Raw genomic sequence first — 24,136 nt, 5'->3', positions numbered from 1 at the left:
TCAATACATTATTCGCCCATCATTTCAAAGCCAAAAGTAATAAATAACCCAGAGGAGCCGAACACTGACCATCAATTACTAACGTAGCAAGAATACGATTCGCCGCGATCAATCAGGGGGGAGAAATAATTAAAGCCATTTTGATTTTTAGTGGCTTCACCAGAAATCTGTTATACAAGACTTTAGCCAGCCACATAAATCAGCATGGGTTCCTCTTTAATGTTACAGATTGTAAATGGAAAAGGAAAGAAAGGGAAGAGGGAGGAAAAAAAAAAGAAAAAAGAAAAGAGCCTTCCCCCTATTTATCGAAGCTTTGCTGGAATGGCCTGTCAAAATATACCATGGAAAGCCAAGTGGAAAAATGACACAAGCAGCCCTGGATTTGAGTGGCATGGTGGTTTTGGCCAGGACCCACTCCAAACTGGAATCTATTTTCCTCCTCTGTGGATGTGTCGGTGGGGGTGGGGGGGCCAACGGCCAGGGGCAGGACAGGAAATGGCAGGAGAGTAATGGCTAATATTTTCTGGATGGGTTCTGCAGCTAGATTCCCCGGGTCAGAGCTTGTTACCAAGGGCTGGAGTAAATGTTTAGACGAGGGACCGCTATGATCGGATTAATTAAAGTTTTGACATACCTGCCTCTTCAGATCATCTCCATCTTCCCGTGTGCGCTGTTTAGACGCAGTAAATATACAAAGATGACATCACTTAGCGAGACCAAAACAAAATCATAATTACTTTCCCTTCAGTAAAGTGTGCTGGCCACCGACAGGAACGACTTCTGCGGCGAGCAGAACATATTTGGAAGTCGAGGGTTTTCAGGGATATCTGAAACTGGCTATTTTCTAGACAAAAATGTAGACGTTTGGCTGACAAGTGGCATCATTTCTGGGATCCTGGCCCCAATGTAGATATTCACACTCCTTCCTTCCATCCCTCCACTTATATCCCAGCTGTATAATTTTACAGTAAGGCTTGAAGCAGAGGTCCAAAGTCGTCATTTTTCCTCCAAACTCTCAATTTTAAGTGTTCATTTGGAGGCTTTATTGCAATGGGAATACACGAGTTCCAGCAGCTTAAGGGGTTTGTGCCTTGGACTGAAGCAGGGAAACATTTTCATTAATTCAAAAGCTTGTGAAACACAATGATTGTGTTGTACCACTATCCATACAACCGTCACTAAGTTTGCCCTCTTCGGTTTCTAGTAAGACTGACAAACGATTTACTAAATTGGGATGCAGTGTTAATACTTTAAAAAATGCCTCAACTAGTAAAGACTAGCATTGAGCCAGTACTCTTACAGATAATGTTATTGTAACATGTGAGTATCTTCTGAGTAAGTTGTGTCAGAAACTCTTTATTTCCTCAGCAGTGGTTCACCAATTCTCCGCCGCTGGTTGTTCATACAGAGTGAAGCGTCTCCGCCTTAAAGAAGAACCGCTGTGTGATTTAAACAGAAAGTCGGCGCTGTGGCTTCTAAAGAGGCGTGACAGTGACATCATGATGATGACGTCAATGTGTTTTCAAGGTGTTTCCCAGGTGTCCCCTCTGTCAATCTAAACCCGCAGACACTTTATAATCATATGGAGGCTGTTATAATGTGTTGTGATTGAGATGCTGACCCACCAAACATCCTGGAAAGTAACAAAGTTATGTTTTTTGCTCTAAATTACATAATTACATAATCACCATCAGTAAACCGGGAGCTGTCTGATGGAAAGTTCACTGAAGTCTCGGTCTGGAGGGCTGACGGTCGCGGTGATTTATTTTCATCACAAACACTCAGTGAGTTAAAGGATTTTGCCGGTGACAGACGCGTTTTTTTGGGCAGAAATGTGACCAAAAGTCGGTAGGACGGTAGGGAGGACAGACTGGAGGACAGACAGGAGGACGGATCCTTCTCCATGTACAGCTGTGGTATATTTTTTCCTCATATAAGTTGCCAAAGACAGTTAAAGTTACTACGTTACTGTTGTTCGGTCCTGTAATGTTGCTTTGTGGGAAATTTCTCTTGTACGACTGACATGCCCTCGCCCCGCGCCACCAGTTTATCCATTCACACTGGTTCGGTTCACCAGTAATACGGCCCTGATACGACCTCCAGACGCGGATCAGCGCCGGAGCTAAATTTCACCCTTCACCGCATCTGAAACTTTCACACAGAGGAGATGGAGAATTGGCGCAGGATCCCTGCATGCAAACAGCAGTTTGGATGGGGCTAATATCTGTGTGATGAAGGGAAATCCACATTAGGTTGCTAACTTCCTTTTCACCGGCTGACTCTTAGGCTACTTTATGGCTCATCTGAGGTTGAACTTATGTTGATTTTGATGCAAATAAGCAGTAAAAGTTCAGTTTATTGCTTAAAAGACCTCTACATCATACCTTTTATTACCAGTACTGCTGAAAATGATCATGCACATCGTCCCTCATGAGCAGATATACTGTATGAATGCTGCAAGTGTAAGTAAGAACCTGAGTTCTCATGAGCGATAGTATCAAATACAGTCGCAACGTCTTGAGAATTATCTGGAAATACCAAACTCATCCTCCCCTGGCCTGAGTCTAGGTATTGATTCCAGCCATCTGTTGATTTAATGAAGTTCAGGACTCTCCATTCGAGAGCATTATGAAATAAATCTCTAAACAGATGATTGTCTTCCCAGTGAGACTCCTGCGCGCATCAAATTCATCTAAACAGAATATACACAAGGCTAAGTGTGTTTATAACAAAGCAAAGATACTCAGATATCTTTTAAACTTCAGCCAGAAGACATTTTTACTACTGACTTTGAAAAAAAAAAAAAAAAAAAAAAAAAAAAAAACGTTCCTGGCTCCCTAAGAATACATATACAGAGCAGACGGGCCGTCGAGCAGCGCCCCACCACAGAGCTTTACAGGAAGGCTCCTCCATAATGACTGTCGGTGTAGAAACATGAGTCAGAAGGAGGGGATGAACGCCACCCGTATAAATAAACCTCCAGGACTAAACCTGAAGAATAACAAGCAGCTGAGGACAGTAAAACTCGATAGGTGGAATCTGCGGCTTCTCTTTCCCTGGAGTTCACTGCGTGGAAATATTTCTTTATGGGGAATTAATGTCCTCAAATTAGGACAATGTTTAGACTAAATGAGATCATTTTAGCACTTTATTTCACATTTATTACAACATAAGTAGAGTCCCCCGCTATCGCTTAATACCTAATAAGTCATGTCACACTGACGTTAGTAGGAATGTTTTTGTTTTTCTTCGGTTGATTTTTCCAGTTGAAATAATGATTTAGTCATATGAGAAATAATTATCTTGTACTGTATATTTGAAGATGCTGTGTGTGATGCTTTGGGATTGTAGGGACGGGTCAGCCATCAGTTTTTGATGAGTCGGGAATGAGACTCAAAAATCAGCTTTTCTTTTAACCAGAACCTCAATATTCCCGCTGTGTTGAATACACTGTTTTGTGTGTGTGTGTGTGTGTGTGTGTGTGTGTGATCAGTGTTGACATTTAAAACTCAGGTGACTTTACACAATTACTAACTGTTTCAACTGAATAATCGTTTCAGTCATTTTTCAAGTGAAAATGTCAAACGTTCACTTGTTTGGTTTGTTTCTTTGTCATTTATCATCGTTAACTGAATATCCTTCAACTGTTGGTTGAATAAGCAATTTGAACAGATCTGAGGCTTTGACATCAGGCTACAGGCAATAATAACAGACAACTCTCACCATTCACTGACATTTATTGGATAGAATTAATGACTTTAATTGAAATGTCTGCTAAAATCATATTTACTCATGATCCTTTGTGCTTTAAATGCTGTTCTTTTAAAGAGGAATTCTGGTATTTTTACACCTGGGCCTGTATCAACATGCATACGTGTGTAAATTATTCATACTGTAGAAATATTTTGGTATCAGTTCAGTAGTTGGCCTCAGCTGACAGCCGCGATGCAGCTGCAGTGGCTTACATCCGCTGAAAGTGCTGAGGTTGTGACACGAGTGTATGACACCATGACAGAAAGCTCCACTCTGAAGTCTCTCCAGAGGGGAGGTGTTACACTCCTTTCCTTATCTAGATTGTCTAAAATCAGCTAAACAGTCATCCGTGACCTCGGAAATGAATTCTTGCTGGCTGTTCCTCCAGGTAAACTCCAAACTCTGACACCATGTCCTCGCCCTGCAACAAATCACCTCTCGTGAGATTTCAGTGTGAGACTTCTCCGTGAGCGAGACTTGTGTTTCCGGTCTCAGTGCGACAACATTACAGTAAATCGTTCCTACAGAGACTTGGAGTAACAACCTCAGCCTGTCAGTGGCAGGAACAGGCACTACTGACGGTAATAGCTGCCCCAAAGGATTCCACTGCAGCCGGGGCAGCTGAGGAGAGCTACTGCGCTGATCTCGACACTTCTGGTAAATATGAATCACTTTTACACTACAGCATGTAGGTACAGGATTGGAATTACTAAAGTCCGCTGAACTTGTGATCATTATCTATGAAAGAAGTCATGTTGTTGTATTTTCCAGTAGTGGTTTAATGTAAATGTAGTAAAACAAAGTAAAAAACCTTCAAACCTTATAACATTTGTTCCTGTAGCTGTTTAAGACTGACGCTGTTGGTTTGTGTCGGCCGTGCTTGGCAGGATGTCGGGGGTGATCTTACAGGGGATGCTTCCCCTCCTGAGTCATGTTAGTTCATGTTTACATCGGACGTCCCTCTGCTCCTGTAAGGCTGCACGGTCCAGGATAGTGATCCGCCACGAGGGGGATGAAGATCCAGGAAGTGACCGGAGAGCACGGCTATCAAATGTTTAACAGGGAGCGCTGAGGGGAGTCGGCGTTACCCCAGAGATTTGTTTTATCCCTACGGAAACTTTATCCGATTAATGAATGTCTCAGTAGTTATTTTTCTAGTGGAATAAACAATAACAGCATAAACTAAAAAAAAAATAAGAAATACAAGACAGATAAACAAACAAACCTCTTAGCCCTCAACTGGTAAACTTCCAATTCAGCGAGGCCTCGTGAAATTCAGTTTGACCATTCTAATAACATGTTTTCTGCAGAGCAAGAGGAAGCAGTTAATGTTCAATCAGAAACTCATTTCACTGAAACAGAAATAGTCCACATAGATGGATAGATGAGTGACCTCAGAGCTCTCAGGCCCGACTACGGTACCGCGGCACGGCAGAGTGAATGTAGTTCATTACTACTCAAGTCTGAATAGAGAATCCTTGGGAAATAAACAAAAGATGCATCCTGCGATGGATTTGTGAGTCCTGGTTGTGCATTATTAACTGGCTGCATTCACTGCTGTTCATTTTTTTGTCCGACAAACTGTAACCCTGATACAAATACACAGTCCACAAAAAAAACATCTTTATCAGGTATAAACTTCACCGTACGTACGTTTTTGAAAGAAGCATAATAACACCCAGATTGTAATATACATAATAAGGGGCAGAAATGAAACTGCAAAGTCTTCATTTTTAAAAAAGAACAATTTGAAAGATATGTCTTTAATTTTAGTTTTCAACATTAAGCCCTGCCCCGTCCTGTGTTGTAATACCACATTGTATTAAACTCAATCAGCAGAATAAGTGTCAGTCCAGTCCATTTCTCCAAAACCACAGACGACATTCATCTGGACGTTTCTTTATGTTGCAACTTTCCATTTGTTTACGTTGGATTTCCTCGTTCTCTCTTTCTCTTTTCACGCTGTGCCTTGTGCTCCGTTTAGGTTTACATGCAACAACCAGAGCTAAGATGGTCCAGGCTCTTGTGAAATGATTGGTTTTGGTTTTAGTTGCCACAGAAAACACAAAAACAGACGGAAATGTCTCCACGGCTACTTAAAAAAAAAACCCCACCAGTGCTGTCGCCACAAACACAGATGGACATGTCCACAGTTCTCCTGCAGCAGAGGTGAATCATGAGCATATGATGTGAACACGAGATGTCACATTTGGTACGAACATCAACCGTGGACGTTGCGGTGGTTTGCAGAAACGTTGACTGTTAACGTGATATCCTGACAACCAGGCTGCACTCGGACATGCATGCTCACATGACGAGCTAACTTCTCTTCTTTCCACCTCCACATTTATTTCATTTTCAAACTTTCAAACAAAGTCCCTCCCTACGTTGACTCGAGTCACATCGCCGCTGTGTGTTGATCAGATTTCCAACAGCTCTCTAAAGCAACACAAGAATTTATAGATCTTTTTTTTGCAGACTTCGATTGGAGAAAAACAGCGGAGAAAACACAGATGCATATTTAAAAAAAACAAAACTATCTGTAAACCGCTGGTGCTCAGGCAGGAAATATATTTGTAATGTGGATGAACAGAGGCGTTACATCAGCGGTAGGTCGACTAAAGCTGCGATCTCACACTGAAAATACAGTCGGCTGATTGACTAACACAGGCTTGTAACTTAACACAACACAGACATTTTAAAAATAGAAATTAATTTAATTTTTTCCTCAGACAGACGCTTCTGTTCAGCTGCATTCATGTATTCTGTTACACAAACAGAGATAACCTGAAACGGCAACAATCAATAATTCCTCAACAAAAGGTCGATCCCTGCCCGTCTCCCGCGTTAGCTCAGTATTGATGAGTTTTTGTATTTACTGTAGCAAGTGAAAATTAGAGTGAACGCATCTTTTCTTCTCTTTCTTTTGAAAAAGGTTGGGTTTGTTTTTTTTTGTTTTGTTTTGTTTTTTTTTCACCCTCGCTTGGCACCTCGACACCTTCGCGTTGGTTGAGTAAAATCCCTACTTCCATTACATCAACAGTGGGAAACACTTAATGCCAGTTAATCAGTCTAAGCTCCGGCTCGCTCCAACTCTGCTCTCACAGCTTACAGGAATGTTCAAGTTGGCAATTGTTTTGCAGCTTGACAGCAAAAAAAAAAAAGAAAAAAGAAAAAATACTGCCAGACTTGAGTGCGCAGTTTGAGCTGTTGTAGAAATCCCTTTACATGCATTTACCCTGATTCTCGGCTGCGTTAATACAGCCGGAGCGCCACAATTACAGGCTGTATCATGGGATCATATTCACACTTTCTACGGCAGCTCGCTTCAGTCACTAAACCCATCATTGTGCTGCAAGCTTAGCGGATGAATTTTTCCGCACGTCTTCTTCTACGGTGGGGGGATGAAGAGTAGTAAAGATTGGGGTTTCCACATAGGCTGCATCTGCACTACATGTCACAGCTGGTTTAGCTCAGCAGATGTTTCATGCTTAGCTCAGCTTCCCTGCGTCCTGTCACTTCACTCAACACTCAGCGAGGCATGGGGTGAGACTGGGACTGTCTTCCTCTTTAATGAACCAACAGATAATGGCCTATGGGGGCCCTGGAGAGACATGACACAAATTGCCTTGTCCTCTGACTGGGATTAGTGGTAATTGCTGTTCGCCGTGGCAGATCAATGGGATAGCAGCGCGGCACATAGAGGCCACCCCGTGTCACACGCTAGCTTGATACCAACACTCATAAGGGGCACAATCGGACGGAAGGGGCTTCAGTTCCCACAGCCGTCTCCTCAACTCGTCGTGACAGTGCCTCAACAGTCAATGGGTTATTGCACCAAGACAATTGAGACAGTTCTCTCTCGTTCACAATGTATAGACATTTAGGACGTCACTGTTTTCTGCTAATAAACAAAAGCAGTTCATCTCTCTGCAACATAGCTGCGGTGGGTGGAGTTTAGAAAAAGCAATTTCGCCACCCGTCACCAGATCTGCAGAGATATCAGAGCTCTTCAATGATTTTATTTAATGACTATAACACCAGTCAAGGCGGCTATATTCTCGCCACAGCACTCAATGTTATGTAAATTGATTTAACCACAGTTTGGTGAACTTAAAACAGCACGTGAACAACCAATCATGTGTTTGTTTTTTTTCAATTCCAGCAGGAGGGAAAATCCACCATGTTCTTATCTTTCTACTGTCGTTCCACAGGCGGTACAAGTGAAACTGATTGTTCTCCGGACAAATTCATTACCACGACGACCGTGTCAGGCACACTGAGGCCACGACGTCGTACACTGAATGCACCTGTACACCAAGGAACCAGAGAGGACCCAGAACTTAAGATCAGACTTCTTGATGACCAGTAAATGACAAATAACATCCTGTGATTGTTACACTGTTCCCTCACGTCCATCAACGCCAATTATGTGCCTTAACGAAGTAATTACAGAATATAATGACCTGCAGCATCTTCTATGATGGTGCTCGCTGGTAGAATACTTTTCTTGGTCGTGTTTGCTGCGAGCGCCCACTGAGAAATCCTGGAGGCGAGGCTTAACAGCAGCTTCTATCCAGGTGTGTTGTACCACACTCATCGTCCCAGCGGTGACTTTCACTTCAGTTAGCTTGGCGCTGCTTTTTGGCTGCTTTTTTGTTTTTTTTGTTTTTTTCAAAATCCCTGTCAGTGCTGTGAGTGCTCATTCTCCAAGCTGAGAAATTTAACAACATTTGAGCAGTAATGTCAGACATTACAGGCAGAGCGGCTCGGTTATATTCTCCACTGAGACTGAACAAGAAAGAAGTCGGTCTTGGGTCAGATTGTTAAGGATTTTGTGGAAGGCAAGAAAAAAAAAATACTATCTAGTCAGTCAAACTGTCAACAACCACTGTGCAGCGGAGCAACATGGTGTTATGTGTGTCTGCTTTGAAGTGTGCCCAGACTCTCTTCTTGCTTTATTATGTGTTGCCTTCCGTGGTTTTCACCGCGCTCTTACATACATATGTTATCTGCCTGCTTGTATTCTGCTGTTGAGTGCACTGACAGTCTGTCCGATAAGAATTAATTCACCTTCTCCGTCCTTGCCCATCATCATAAGTATATATATATATTTTTTTTAATCCAGTAAATTTTCCTCTCGTCTACTGATTAAATCCACTAAGTCTTTACCAAGAAAGGTGGAAGTCTATGTGTCACTAGTGACAAATAAAAAGAGAATCATCATGAGAGATATTACACATAAAGACTCCAGAATATCTGTGAAGTAAACACTTCGTTTTGGCTTTGACATGATGCTCAATAATATTACATGACTGCTAAAAAATCTACATTTGTCTGGTTCTGTCAGTGGACAGGGAGAATAATTAATTTCAAATATGCGTCACTACCAAAGTTGCAGTTTTTATCTAATGAGCTGAAACTTTCCAAACCAAAAAGTATTTCTATTTTTATTTTATTTTATTTATTTATTTGTTATTTATTTTATTTGTTAGTGTGTTTCTTCAGAAGGTCCTCAGTGAAGCTGCTGCCCATCACTGGCCCACCTACACAGGTGTGTTCACTCTTTTAGTACATAAAGTTTTGTGACATCACGTCTCCAGTGTAGCTCCACCCAACCTCCCTCTAGCCAGAGGATATTAAAACTGCCTCCGCGGGTGTGCAGGGCGTTGAAACCGTAAAGTTGTACTGATAATCCCACAGTCCTGGGAGAGATGAGGCACCTGCTTTTTGTCTGGATTTATAGTAAGACCACTGCTGCTGCTCCAGCCATGTTTGTCGAGAATGATAACGTGTCATCCAGGGTCGCATCCAAAAGATCTTATTTTTTTCTCCTGTCTTTTCTAGTTGGAGCACAATGTTAGCAACATTAGCAACAACGACCAAATCTATTAAATTAGACATAAAATCGGAATTAGCCTTAAAATTGTGCACTCAACATCTGGGAACCTTCACCTCCAAAAATGCATGAGAACCGTGTAACCTCTAATGGCTTCACTGCTTACAGCGTCGAGCAGCGGCGCATCCCTGTTGAGTAATGTGGACTTCGTGCCCTGCCAGCTCAATGAGCACCATCATGCAAGTCAAATGAATATTGTGCCTCTCAACCTTCATGTCCTCTTTAATCTCCGATGCAGTTTTTTTTTTTTTCGACCCGGCTCCCTCATCAGCCTGCTGCCTGTTCCGCAGAAAGAAACTGATGTCATCCTGTGTTGCTGCTGTCAGGGAGCAGCGCCTCGCTCCCCTCACCTCTGCAGAGGGGGACGAACCTCTGATTAATGGCTACGGCTTTGCTCTCATGGGTTTTTAATTAAAGCACCCAGATAGATACATAGACGTGCACACACATGAATGTAAACCGAACACACACGCAGACACACACAGCCTGCGGCACCACACAAGGGCAAGAAGAATGGGATTTAATTGAGAGAGTGTAATTTAAGGGGGGAAATACAAATGGAGAGCTCTTTTATGGCGTGACAGCGTTGGCCTCTGACCGCATTCTTGTGTCAGTCATCTCCTCCCACCGCGTGAGAATGCTGTCGGTTAGTTAATTACAGCGGCATAAATCAAGATGGAGATTACAATGGGAGGTTCAATTTGAGAAGATGTTTAAAGGCCACGCAAAGGTCGGAGACTTCACTCTCTAGGTTTAAAAAAATAAATGTTGATAGAAACTGTGCCAACACAAACCGGCACAAGCTAATAAAGGTGAAATCACCTTTCCTATAATGACTCCAAAGGTAAATTCAGGATAAAGCGTCAGTCGTGTCATACTTTCCTCACTGTTATACTGTCATCGACTGTGAGTTAAACTTCCTGCGGTGATGCCAGAAGTCCATATTCAACTTAAAAGCCCACCAGTAAAGGGAAGTGTTATGTCCTTGGAGCTGCTGGAAGGAACAACCAGTCCAAAGGATCAGAGTTTCTCTGATGGATTTTTCATGTTTTACAGGGTCCTGAAGGACGTAACCCTTTCCTCTCCCAGCAGGGATTTAAAGCAACATTATGTAGATATGTTACCTCGAAAAAGCTTCAAAATCATCCTGATGCTGCAGCGTCTGTTCTGTCTGTGTGAGCAGGTAGGATCACACCGTACCAACTGTCAGTGATTCTGGTGAAGCCGGATCATATTTTATTGAGTACATGTTTTCTGGTTTTCCTTTCGATGTCCTCCGGCTGCTGGGTGTCAACTCAGTGATTCAATCTTTAACCGCTGTATACTGTAGCTGCGAGTTAGCTCTGCTAGCTGACTCTACCCAGAGCACAGCTGGAGGGAGGTGTTGCTGTTTTCACCGCCGGCACAGCAGCTTTGGACTGCTTGGAGGAGGAGGAGGAGGTTTTCGGGGGTTCTGGTGAAGGTGAAGACCGAAGACTGAGCGGAGCGAGTGACCAAACAAGGCACGAGATCGGCTGAATAAAAGGCTGCAGACACCAACGACTTGGTGCTGAGCCAGACTTGTTGCTGTTGCATATTATGAAATAAAATCTGATACCATATTTCTACAAAACAGGAAGGCTTCTTACTAGAATATGAGGACTCAGAATATTCAATATGGCCGCTGCCATGATACAAAATGTTGGGCTTTTTAAAACAGTCGTCTACAAACCAATGGGGGGACGTCTTGATGGGTTAACACGGGGTTGAGGTAAAGAAGTGCCCCAGCCATTTTTAAGAGTTTAGCGTCCGTGTATGGTTCTCTTTGTGAGAAGAAGTGCACTCTACTTGTCAAACTATCCTGTCTCTCATTTGTTCAAGGTGCCATCCCAATACCTGTCAATCATCTTGATGAGCTCTCTACCTTGACACCGTGTCTACACAGAGGCCGAGTTAACTGGAGTCTGTGAAGGATTTTAATGAGAAAAAGTTGCAAAGCGTAGCGTCTTCAGCTCATGTGAAGAGAAAACAAACTTTTTTTTTATTTTTATGATCGTTATGGAGGAGAAGGTGGACGACAGTGGCTGCGGCTCTGGACTCTCTCACCTGATGAATGCAGATGGATGCCGCTCTGCCGCCGTCAAGAGGCCGAGATTAAACAAGTCTGCAGACAGTCAGGCACACACAGGTAGGCCCGGCAGAACCGCTCTGATCTTTTCCCCATCAGCTGGGGATATGAGCAGATGCAGCAGACACACATCTTTGTGTTTTAAAAAGCCTGGCTCGCCATAACTGAACAACAGAGGACACACACACACACACACACACACACACACACACACACACAGCAAGATCCCGCTGTCGCCCTTTACGGGACCATTCTCCTCCAGTGATTCGGATTAAAGGCTTTATTGGCACTGCTCGTTGGAGGTTTCATTGTGTTCAGTGTAACTGGCACAAAGCGCGTCTCCTCTGGGATGCTTTATTATTTTAAACAGTGTAACGAGGTTTATGCAGCACCGAGGGACGAGAAGCCAAGACAGGTTTTTGTGTCTTGCATCAGTGCGACAGGTTCTCTGGAAGTGATTAATGGAAGTGTTTGACATCAGCCGTGTCACGGAGACGAGGAGGACGTCAGTTTTTATAATCTCAAACTCAAGACTGTCACAATGTTTAGATGGATATTAACAAGATAATGATTCGATTTGTTTTGGAGAGATGAGAAGATTCATAGTTTCATGTTTGTTTGTTTGAGTCAGAACATGTTTTAGTTTAGCTCAGCACAGAGACTGGAGCTGATCAGAGTCTGTTCTGGTGGAGCGTAGCACAGCAGGGCCTGTGAACCCGGCACCTTGTGTGTTTTGCTCTGGCCACCGTGACGGTGTTTACCTACTGAAGCATGACCAGCTTGCTGCACTGAGCTGCACACTAATGTCCAGACACAGTGTGCATTTACTGTATTTGATGGACAAAGAGAGAAAAAAACAAAAAAACACACCGTCTCAAGTGTGTTCGTCCTCCTGGTGGGTCAGGTTTATCTCTGCCTGTGACAAAACTCGCTAAGGTGACCAACAGAGGAGAGCAAGACCAGGAGTGCATCTGTCTATATCTGTCTGGCTTCTTTAGCTCGGCCACCTGTGTGTTTGGTTCCTGCCAGTGACAACATTGCTATGCTACAAATGGTTACAAAGGTGTGAAAGTGGTGCTGCTGTACCTGTGCAGGACAGCAGAGCAGGTACTGACAGGAGTCCGAGGTGTATTTTCAGTCAAACTGTTTCCCCTGCTCGAAGGAAGCTAGGCTGAGCACGTCCTGGCTCCATGTCTGCACTTCAGGTCCAGACAAAACAGAGATTCGACCTCTATCCTGGAAAACTCATCACATTACCAGCAGCAGAAAAATGGTTTGTTTTTATAGGACAGAGGAAGAACGTTGTAGTTGTATCAGAGGCTAAAGGCTGCAGCTACTGAACTATTCACTGGCAGAACAGACCGATAGTGTCACAGGCAGAATGTGAAACGTTAGATTTAGACATCGATGCACAAACGATATGAAGACTGCTGAGACAACAACCCGAATATATCCTCCTCTATTTCCTTTGTGTTGACAGAGAAAATGGCCCGACATCCTCTCCCTCGCTACACGTAACAGCAGTCTGCTTTAGTCAAACCTGCGGAGGAAGTGGAGAGGACTGGCTCAAGCCCGTCCCGCAGATGGATAATGGTGGATCTAAAAACAAAGTACCCCTGAGTCGCTAGCATGTGTCAGGCAGGGCAGTCGGTAAAATAAGAAAGGCGATTGGATTGTGTGGTGGCACAGCTTGTACCAATTTCCTGAGTTAATGGGAAATTTCTCCTTCCTGCCTGGTTGTGTTTTCCGGGGCCCTGGCAGACGCCGACCGTCGTCGTGGACGGCACCGGGTTGGAGGTAAACAGCAACCCTGGCCCGACCTCGCGCTGCTTCACCGGTGTCTCGAAATATCTCAGCAAGCACGTTGTATTTCAGGGGTGTGGCGTCGGTGGAGGAAGGAGCAAATTTGGCGTGGACACTTGCTGGAGGGCGGCGAGGCCGCGGCTGCTGGCCAGAGCAGTACGTTTGTAAGCGTGACCGGACAAACATGGCCGTGGTCCTCCTCCTGAGGAAGAGCCAACACCGCCAGCCATCACCACATCCACTGTGATACCCAAAATCAACAGTGCATAGAGAAATAAACACTGGCATGAGTTATGCTGCAGTCCCAGAGTGCTTTTTCAGACTTTCATCTGCTGTCTGTGTCTCTCTTTCTTTGGACATCTGCTGGGATGTCTCGCTCTGTCTCTCTGAGGAATGTCGTGATGCAGCATGTGCTGAAGCACAATGGCATGATCAAACAAACTCTATGCGGTTCTTAATGAATGCAGATAAAGCCACAGATGAGACAGATGGGGTTTGGCTATACAGTGCAGTAATGTCTCTCATGAACAGACTGATTATCCTGGTAATGATGTTTCATCACAGATTTTTTGTTGATAACTGACAAACAAAGCATTTCTGCCTGTATTCAACTGTTAGAAAACAAACTCCCCTTTTATTTTTTCGTCCTTCGTGCAGGTTATATGTATCTTTGCACCTTCTCCTCTACCAGTGTCTCCCACTGTGACCTTTTAAGGTCTTTTTAAAGTGGAGGCAGGCGAAGACACGCCTGCAGCTCCATATTATCGGACGAGGCAGCTGACAAATGTGGCAGTGTTCACGCGTGAGCTTCTATTAATCTCCCAAACGATGCAAGACCTAATGGGAAGAGGACTTAAGAGAGGACACAGCCGCTTTCTGCTCTTCCTCCAGGACACGGGCAGAGAGTAATGTCCTATTGCAATCAGATTACTCCTTTCTCCCTCTGACTATTTCCTGACACCATCCACGACACTCCCCCTCCGATTTATTTCACTGGCCGCTGTTAATTCCCACTTGTGGTTATCCATCTTTTCTTTTTTTTTTTTCTCCTTTAGTTTAGCAGAATTTAATCTCTTCCATTTTTACAAATCATTTTTCTTTCCCTACTTAGATTACAACGAGAAATTGTCCATGAAACATTAGACGTATAGTAGTTCACGCACTGCATACCCATTGTATTACAAGGTCATTTAACATGGGTGGCCCGACACAATGTAATAAACCGCAAACTACAGGAGAGAAATTCTCATATCGTAAGACAAAGTGTGCTGACATCACTCGGGTGCATGTGTGTTGGTGAACAAATCACTGTGTTTAAATCCTGTAGTGTTATGAACGCTGGGAATGAGATCAGTTGTTAAGCTAGCAGTGTAATCATGGAGCCACTGTGTTTTTACGAAGCTGTTCTCACTCCCAACATGTCAAATATTTCGGCTTGCTCAGTGACCCGTCACCTGAAACCACAACGCTGCAGGTCTGCAGTGACCACTGCAGCAGACTTTTTATAAAGGTTCAGGTCACAGGTGGCTGGACTGGTCAGGTGGGTCAAACAGAACGTTCACTGTTGTTAACATAAAAGTCTGGACTGACTGTTGATGGTATTTTCCTAAACCTAACTGAATCGGGGGGGGTTACAATGTAAAACATACATCATACTCAAACCTGCATACGGAGCATCCCTTCTCCACACTTTGTGCAGATGAAGATATGACTGAGAGCTTATGTTGCAAACATAACAGTGACAATGAGCTCTGTGATTTCCGACATCGGCGAGTCTGCAGCTGGTCCTCATGTTCAGCTGGTTGCAGGCTGAGTCCTGCAAGGATCCAACTTCTTGTGAATCCCATCGATGCTCAATTAGATCTACATGACTAACTTCGCCTGTTTAGTCTTTTAATGTTGTGGCTGATCGTGTTGATATTTGCAAAAAAAATAAAGACCAGGCAGATGTAACAGAACCTTCATTTGGTTCCGTCTCGTGACTCGATTGCAGCACCGTGCTATGCAAGACTGATCTTAAATGTGCAATATTCATGTTGCCTCTCCTCGCCCTCGCTTTCCTGCCGACTGTCATTTCTTCTTTTAAAAGAAATATTATTAGTTTGTCAGGCTGATGCAAATATAAGCAGGAAAAATGAATAAAAATGAAATTCACCATGGCTGCTATAGTTTCCACTGAAATAATCAGATATCCCTGCCACTCATGATGATTTCTGACCCTCAGTCCTCGGCCCGTGTTCCTACATCAGCTACAGCCGAGGTGCCTGTGATCTCATCAACCTGCAGAGAAAGAGGGAGAAAGCTCAAGTGACACCTTGAGAATCGGGGGGAGAGAGGGAGGTGGGTGGTGTTGGAGGAGCGAGGCGCTGCCCATCCATATGGCTTACAGAGGGAAATGCAATAACGGTGCCTCAGCAATACAGACCAACCAAAAGCCTCCAAGTCAGCGACTCCTGATTCCCAGGTCTGATGAGGACTTCAATATCAGTTCACCGGGCTGCCTGCACCTGCACACCTCTCGCTGTCTCATTAAAGTCGAGCTGATGCAACCACACAGAAACAAAATCTTCCCATTCGATCGTCTCGGGGGCCACAACAGGAAGCTTAAGATGAACAAATCTGCACTTGATTGATGCACCTTTCCAGAGCCATTCCAGGCACGTTGTGATCTTTCCTCAGTACATGAGTGTGACGCGCCAGAGTGCATTCCACTTTTGAAACTTTTGTTGCCGGAGTTTAACCTCACAGAGGCCAATTTTGGTAAATGTCAGGACAGACACACTGCAGCAGAGGGAGGATGGCTGAAGGGCTGAGGGAGCGCAGGGAGAATATGACTGTGACATTTGCTGACACGCTGGTACAGAGTGAAACCTCTGAAAACCCACTGCGAGAAAGAATTTCATAACCTCCCACCTTGCTCTCGATGTCCTGAAGGCCTGGTGATGTTGGAGAGATGAGAGCATGTCTCTTTAATTGAAAGGTTGAGTTAACTTTGACCTCCTGGCTCACAGCTCGCGTTGCTCCTTCCCCGTGTGTGTTTTCTTTTTTTTTCTTTTTTTCCTCTTCCTGACCAAAATGTCAGTCTAGTTGTTTTCATCGTGTTTAGACATATTCTAGAAAGTTTATGTTTTCTTTTCTTTTTTTTTTTCTTACAAACTTAAAGCCAAGGGCAACTCAGTCAACTCCCCCTGGAACGTGTCCTTGTGGTATTACTTTTGATGCAGTGTTAGCAACATGGCTGCAGCCGGAGGAACCCCAATTTGACCTATAAAACCTGATGTCAGTGGTACCAAATGGCAGAGTGAAGTGTTTTTCAACCGTCTCAAGTCCCAGCAGTAATGGAAAAACATGTATTCATGGGGGAGCGCACTGTGACACAACAGCTGCACTCCCATCGACTGAATGTCGGTCCATTCACTCGTCTTTTACCTCAGTTTCTATGAATGTCCTCGCCTTCTCTGCCTCCGCCATCAACAACCCAATCCCCAGAATAAATGTTGGCAAAGTAGATTTCTGCCAACAACAAACCTGACATTTTTTAGGTTAAATTTTGAGTATTTATCTCATGGCAACACTGGTAAGGGTTAGGAAAAGATGAAATGTCCCGTGACTTCTGTAAATACATCCAGTGGTTACAAATGTTGAAACTCATTCTCAAACTGTGGTCGCTGGCCTGGCAGCCTTCTCTTCTGTAACTGCACTTCCATCCCTTCTGATGATATGAAGGTCAGGTCATAAACATGTAATGTGAAAACGATACGACACATTCTGCAGAAACTTTAAAATGGCACATAGACTTTGACATGCATGCGGGCTGCCGTCAGCTGTAGCATCCGCAGCTCTCCACAGTCGTCTCAGCGTTACCTGGAGATGGAGACCAGGGAAACGTGGCCTCGTCTTGTTTTGGTCGTACAGCAGCAGACTCGCTTCCTTTCTGCCACAGACTGACCTTCATTCTTCAGGGAAACTCAGCCCAGTGGCAGAACGAATAGCATGAAGCAAGAATCACAGGGAACTAATCTATACGTGTGTCTTTTTCTTTCTTCAGCCATTACACGGTGCAAACAGTTGATATGTTTCAGTGTCTGTTGCCAGTAAATATATAAATTATAACACATAGACAAAAAGATGTGACGAGCATCAACTGTGCTGCAAATTAAAATAAAGCCCAGTGCCCTGATCCAGCAGAGATGAGTTTAATGTATGCTGCCTGGAAAACGTGCACACTATCTTTTTTTTTTTTAAGTTTGATTTCATCAGTGATGCTTTGATCTAAATAGCTCAGTTTTATTCATATCAGGACTTATAGTGAAGTTGCTGTGTGAATTTTATTGCCTCGAGCTATTTTTACCCTTTTGATCATTACAAAAAGAAAAAAAAAATAATAATAATTTTACCACAAATATAACTTTATATCTCTGGAACTTTTTCAGGCTGAACATGTTTTTTGATGGAGAACATCAGTCCAGTCTCCAGTGAAGAATGACTTGCTGCTGTGGATTTAGATGTATTGACAGCTAACAATGGAGGCAAATTAATAATCATTGACGACCGTGTTAAGCTATTTAAATGTGTTATTGTTTGTGACTTCAGGAACACAGACAGCCTGTTCATCCATTTAAATAAATATATTCAGCTGGCTGTGACTTTCTGGAGAAGTTGAGAAAATGGCAGCTCTCTCATCACAATGACTCCAAAATGAATCCAGTAATGCGTGAATATGAAATTGAACTGACTTGTGAAATAGAATAAGTCCAGCTTAAGTTCACCTGCGCGCTTTCTCTCTGCACCAAAAACTTCAAATAGACTTTGAATTCTTTCCAGACACTTGGGCCACCGGTGACCCATTTCATGGCCACCCTGGACGGTTACAGTACCGGCCGCGCAATGCAGCGTGTAACCTGGTTTCTCTGTGACCGCTCCTCTATTACTGCCAGCTCTCTCCATTCGGCAGGTGTCAGCTGCCCTGTCCTTGCACGACACAGCACTGTCTCCTAAAAATGTTCGCTACATGCTGAGACACTCGACCGACCGAGCGGAAACACAGGAGAGGATGTCATTGTGCTCCTGTAAGAGCTGGAAATTGAATCCTGTGTAATCAGATGTTTGGGTTTATTTTACTACTTGGTCATCACAGCTTATTGGCACAGAGGCAGGGATATCAGAACATTTCATTTCACTTGGAAAGGTTGTGAACAGTCCAGATGTTGTCCTGATTGTCTTGTTTACGAGGGCAGATAAACCGCACGGCGTTCTTCTGGAGAGATTGATGCAGAAAGTTCCTCTCTGGCAGGAGATACAGGTTGTTGTTTTCTGGGCAAATTGCATTTGCCACAAAGATGTCATCAGCGTGAGATGAGGTACAGCGACCTCCGGGGATGATTAGAAAACATCATTACACCCCAGCTGTGGGACACTAACTATTTATGACTGCTGGTGATTCGTTCCGTCAGCACAGCGCGTAACCTTTTCCTGTATTATTGTCTCTGTAGCCACAGAACAAGGTGTCATCCTCGTGGAAAAATCTGTTTTGCCGATTCGCCGTCCTCCGGTCCTCAACTTCAGCTTTGATCAGGCCGCCGGGCTGCTGATGGGAGCAAAGTGCCCCAACCGGAGCCTTCGCCCGTCCAGACGCCGGAATATCTGTCAGACAGCGAAATGATTTGTTATGCAAACCATTATTCATATCTGACAACATGCGGAGCGGCTACTTCGGTATTAATGGCTCCTCACACTGGAAGACCCTTATTGATGTTGACAGCCACACCTTCTGAATAGCGTGCTCATCTCACCGGCCGGTGACGTGCCTAATCAGAGGGAGAGTGATGGGAATTTAATGTGTGTGTGTGTGTGTGTGTGTGCATGCTTATATGTGTGGAAAGGTTGATTGTACTTTATTTCTACAGATTTTTTTTTTTTTTTTTTACACTGTAACTCCGAACATATTTGCAGTTTAGATTTCTGTTTGTCAATTTATAGAATTAATTCCGGCTGCTTCTGTTCACCTGAGAGCACAACACTGTTAATGTGAAGGTGGCAGCTTTGTCAGGTTCAATTGTTTGGACTGTTTTTTTTTTTGTTTTTTTTTGGCATACATCTGAACGGAAGAAAATTCAGTGTGACATCCTCCTGCCTGAACATAAAACCAGGCTCACACATACAGTACAGTAAGTTCTGTAGTCCACAAAACATCACCGGAGCTTCGTAGTGTTTCTTAAGTCAGTGCTGCTGCTGCTCACCTGCTCTCCCTTTGATTGGTGCTGTCACAGTCTAACAGCCAGGTGGATACAAGTGGATGTCTTTGAGTTAATTCACATGAAGTTTGAGTAGAGTTCTTGTCAAATGTAACCCCTCTCTGTCTATTAAAGACCGCTTGCAGGCCTGGTTCCTCTGAATGGACCTGCTCACCTCACCTTCAACCAGTTGAGGGGGCAGATGATTCGATGATTCGGTGTTGTGAAAATGTGTGAGTATAAATTCACTAGAACACCAAATGTGCACTAACTCGCAGCTTAAATTAGTGCCGTCCAACAAGAACAGTTACCTCCTGTCCTCCTGTGGTCAGCGCAGACCGGGCAGTGAAGTCCAACAGTACTGAGAGTCGGCTGGTTCTGGTCATTTAATTGGATTCACTGACATAAAAAGACGAACACGGAGTAACGTCAGCCTTGAAACAGACCGTGACGATGAGGTTTGCATTTCTGGGTTGAGTTTTGTTGCTTGTCTATTTTGCTGATTTCCTTCGTCCTGTAACTGATTACATCCAGCAGACATGATGTCATGTTGAAGGGTGGTGACAGTTCTCTCAAAGCAAAAATTCCCCATAACTGAACCCACACACACACACACAGACACACACACACACACACACACACACACACATTAGCGGTCCCTCACATGTCTGTGTGCACACATGTGTCGGTTCCAGTGAAGACGGACAAATAGGGAACGTATCCGCCCCGTCTGTGATTCCTTTGTCTTTACGGAACATGTTAAACAGGGAGATATAAAGAGTCGGACTCAGGCCGGAGGTTTGTTCATGGTGAAATCATGAGCTTAGCATGTTAGCTATGCAAACAAGACGTATTGTCTGACACAGCCCAGTGGCTGCATTACTTTGTGATTTTAGTGTCTGAGCGGAGAGATACAGCCTCTCTGCCTTAATCTTTTTCCTCTCCCTCCAGGCGATCGTGCAGGGCAGGAACGAGAAAGAAAAATCATTCTTTCTTCTCTCTCTCTCTCTCTCTCTCTCTCTCTCGGTCCAACCAAGGTCAGTCAAAGCAGTCTGCAGAGCTTTAAACAAATTAATCCCTTACCTCTGGGGTTCGGGTACCATCTATCCAGGCTGTAATGTGATAAGGGGACAGGGTGGAGAACAGGGCCCCAGCAGGTGCTCAGCGTGGCTAACACACACTCATTTCATCACCTGACACTGTTCCTTTTTCCCATTACACCCACACCTCGACAGCCTCCAAGGTGACTACACTGCAGTTACAGGAAATGGAAAAATAGCTTATTCTTCCCCGGTTATCAGAGTCGCTCCAAAATAAGCAGATCTGCTGTAAATCCCTGCAGCTGATGTGCGCTAGCGCTGCATTAGGACTGATACACCTACGGCAGCCTCGATCTCCCTCAAGGCATGTGGATCTGAGCGGAAAGCGAAGCTGTGTCAGAGTGGAAATCCTTCACTTACATGCACACCCGGAGCAGCTGGGCTATTGTGGCGAGTATAGATTATGGCAGTTTCATATCTGAAGATGTTGGCATTAATGAGGCCGGATGGAGGTGGTTTTGTTATGTGCGGCTGGGTAATGTGGTGCTTCTCAGCAGACAGTGATCTGGCTCTGCATTGTGACAGAGCAGGGGGAGAGAGAGAGAGAGAGAGAGGAAAATGAAAGCTCAGCAGTAGGAGGGAATGAATAGGGTGATGTATGGCCGTCTCAATGCCCTCATGACATTTCCATCAACCTATAAAGACTTAATGGAGGATGCATTGTCACACATGAAATGGGAGGAGAGGGGGACGCAAGAAAAAAAAAAAGAAAAACGCCACTCGAAAATCGCAAGACGTCGGCTAAATGAAAGAAAAAGGAGGTCAGGGAGGGAAGACATTTAACAGGCGGCGGCGGCGGCGTATTGTCAGGTGGAGTGGAATCGCATGTCATGTGTAAAAGTCAACTCTGAGAGGATGATATCACATCTCACCTCTGCTCGCCGCCCTCCCTTCCATATGTTATCCCACCATCTCGGAATTAACTGGCGCGCCTGTGCCGAGACAGATCGCTGTCCGCCGAGCGATGAACAAGTCTAGTGCATTTCACGCTTCCTGCCATCGCCGCTCATCAGCTGCAGGGGAAAACATCAAGCGGAGCGGGCTGCGAGGATGTCACCGAGCCACTGATGGATGGCGAGACAGCTTGAGGGAGCGTCACTCTTGCTCACTCACGTCTGCTGAGTCTGCTGCAATCCCTCGGAGGTTTATCATTTCTCTGTTCTTTTATTTTTTTTTTGTAAAGATCTCTGCGCAGCATACGAGAGTGAGGGACTGAGCTCGTATTGACAATTTACATATCGAGGGGCTGAGAAATTTGTGTTGTTTTGCGTGTGAAAATGAAAGCGTGGCGAGATGTGAAATGAAACTCGCTTTCACCGCGCGGGCAGATGGAACGATTCATCTTCCCGATGTTTGAAGTGACAAAATCAAATCTAATGAGGAAAAGTAGATCTGCATGTACAAATTTAGAAAAAAAAAACATTAAAAATGTCACAGCAGGAGAACATGAAGCAGCGGTTTCATTGTAATCTTACTTTCGCTCGCTGTGTTTGTCTACTGATCGGTTGGTGTGTGTGCCTCATGCATGGATTTCTGGGCTGTGCATCCTTGTCATGGAGTCTCGTGCTGATACATCTCTGCACGCCACACCGTCCTGGTCTCCGGGAGTGACAATGAGCGTAGCGAGACTCTGAGGAATGGAGATGTTGTCAGCCAGGAGTGACATATTGAACAGAACAGAGGTATGGGATGTTCAGGGTCTTGGAGTCATAAAACACCGTGGAAGCCGTCGCAGTCCTCTCCACAGTCACTGCAGGCATAAATCTCTCGCCTCCGGGGTTTGGAAGAGATGTCACCTGGAAAAATGCAATGTCAAAACAATGTCATTTCAGCACTTCCTGCAAAACTTTCCATCTCCATCCACCAGGGAGCAGATGTAAAGGAGTAAACAATGCTGAATGACAAGCTGAACGCCAGGTTTTCTCTTTTGGTGTGCGGGGGTTAGGATTGGTTGTTGTTTGCACTTTTAGCCCCGGTAATTAATATTCTGCCAGGCAGACAGTTTCTGCTCTCACTGAAATATTAAGTTTAAACATAGTTGGGCAACTTCCTTGCCTCCTAAAACTTTGTATACTACTAATTAGCAAAAAAAAAAAAAAAAAAAAGTGTTTTGAGAGGAAAACATCATTAGTTTAATTGTGTTATTGAAACCAGCATAAACGGAAAAAAAAAAAAAAGTTTTTTTAAGGAAAATATAAACCAAGTCGAAACTAATTTCTGTCCCTAAAATAATTTCCATTTTTATGGTTCTTCTAACTTTGACTCATCACACAGCCCTGTTGTTCTCCACAGTATTAAACAATAATATTCAGCTTATATTTTAAGTTGTCAAGCTGCAGCTTCACTGTCTGTATTACGTAACAGGGCTTTTTTTTACAGTTTTATTCAGCTTAAAAGCTAACCTGGTGAACATGGTGGAGCATTTAGCCGCTAAAGAGCCAGGATTTTTTTTTTTTATTTAGACCAAAACGGAGCGAAAACAAGAGAGAACTTAACTCATTTTCATCAGGTAGACAGTGACAGGACTCCAAATGAAGGTTACGGTTATATTGCTCAAAGTCAACTGGATGTTGGATAGACAGGCAGCTGTTTGCACGTCAGGCAACAACTTGTTAGTGCTTTAAAGTGAAACTCTTGTACACAAACAATGTTCTCAGTGCTGGTGTCCATGTGTAGAGACCCTGGTGATGCTACCAGCAAAGTTTCATGTTGTGTCGAGTCTGCTTACTGTTTTAAAAATAGAGATTTTGATGCTATCGTAAAAGTGCCATTAGCACTCCCATTGAAAATGAGTTTGACCCGAAAATGAAAATACAATAAATCTTAAAAGTGCCTCTTTCATCGTGATTATGCCTAGGCTGCATTTTGGTGAGAATTTTGTTTTAAGGCTCACCTGAACACTTTGAGGCTTCAACTGCAACTGATGTCCAAATCAGTATTCAGAAAAACACAAGATGCATAACTTAAAATGAAATGACCAGAGAGCAAATCCCGCTCTGTGGAGATAAAATCTAGTTTATGACCCCAACAACCACCAGAACAGGCTGTAAAACTACACGCTACTCTAAATTGGGAAAAGAATTTAAACCACAGCAACATGCTACAGCTGCTCAGTTAGCTACTCACTTTAAATTACTTTAGTTGTGCACAGCAATCACCTTTACAACATGTATTAGACCAAAACATCCAGCAGTTTATTATAAGAGACGAGGTTGCTTTATTACCCTGGTAAATTAGACAA

The 24,136-nt window shown here is 43.9% G+C and overlaps 1 long non-coding RNA gene across 1 annotated transcript; it reads left to right on the top strand.

Moving 5' to 3' along the window:
- Nucleotides 1–4,170: 4,170 nt before the first annotated feature.
- On the top strand, nucleotides 4,171–4,950 carry LOC119026453. The gene is made up of 2 exons (XR_005077160.1): nucleotides 4,171–4,410; nucleotides 4,641–4,950. It is a non-coding gene; the product is annotated as an uncharacterized LOC119026453 (long non-coding RNA).
- Nucleotides 4,951–24,136: the final 19,186 nt, after the last annotated feature.

Source organism: Acanthopagrus latus, chromosome 9, assembly GCF_904848185.1.
Source record: "Acanthopagrus latus isolate v.2019 chromosome 9, fAcaLat1.1, whole genome shotgun sequence".
Taxonomy (NCBI): Eukaryota; Metazoa; Chordata; class Actinopteri; order Spariformes; family Sparidae; genus Acanthopagrus; species Acanthopagrus latus.
The sequence above is the reverse complement of the archived record's forward strand: the minus strand, read 5'-3'. Positions and strand labels throughout refer to the sequence as shown.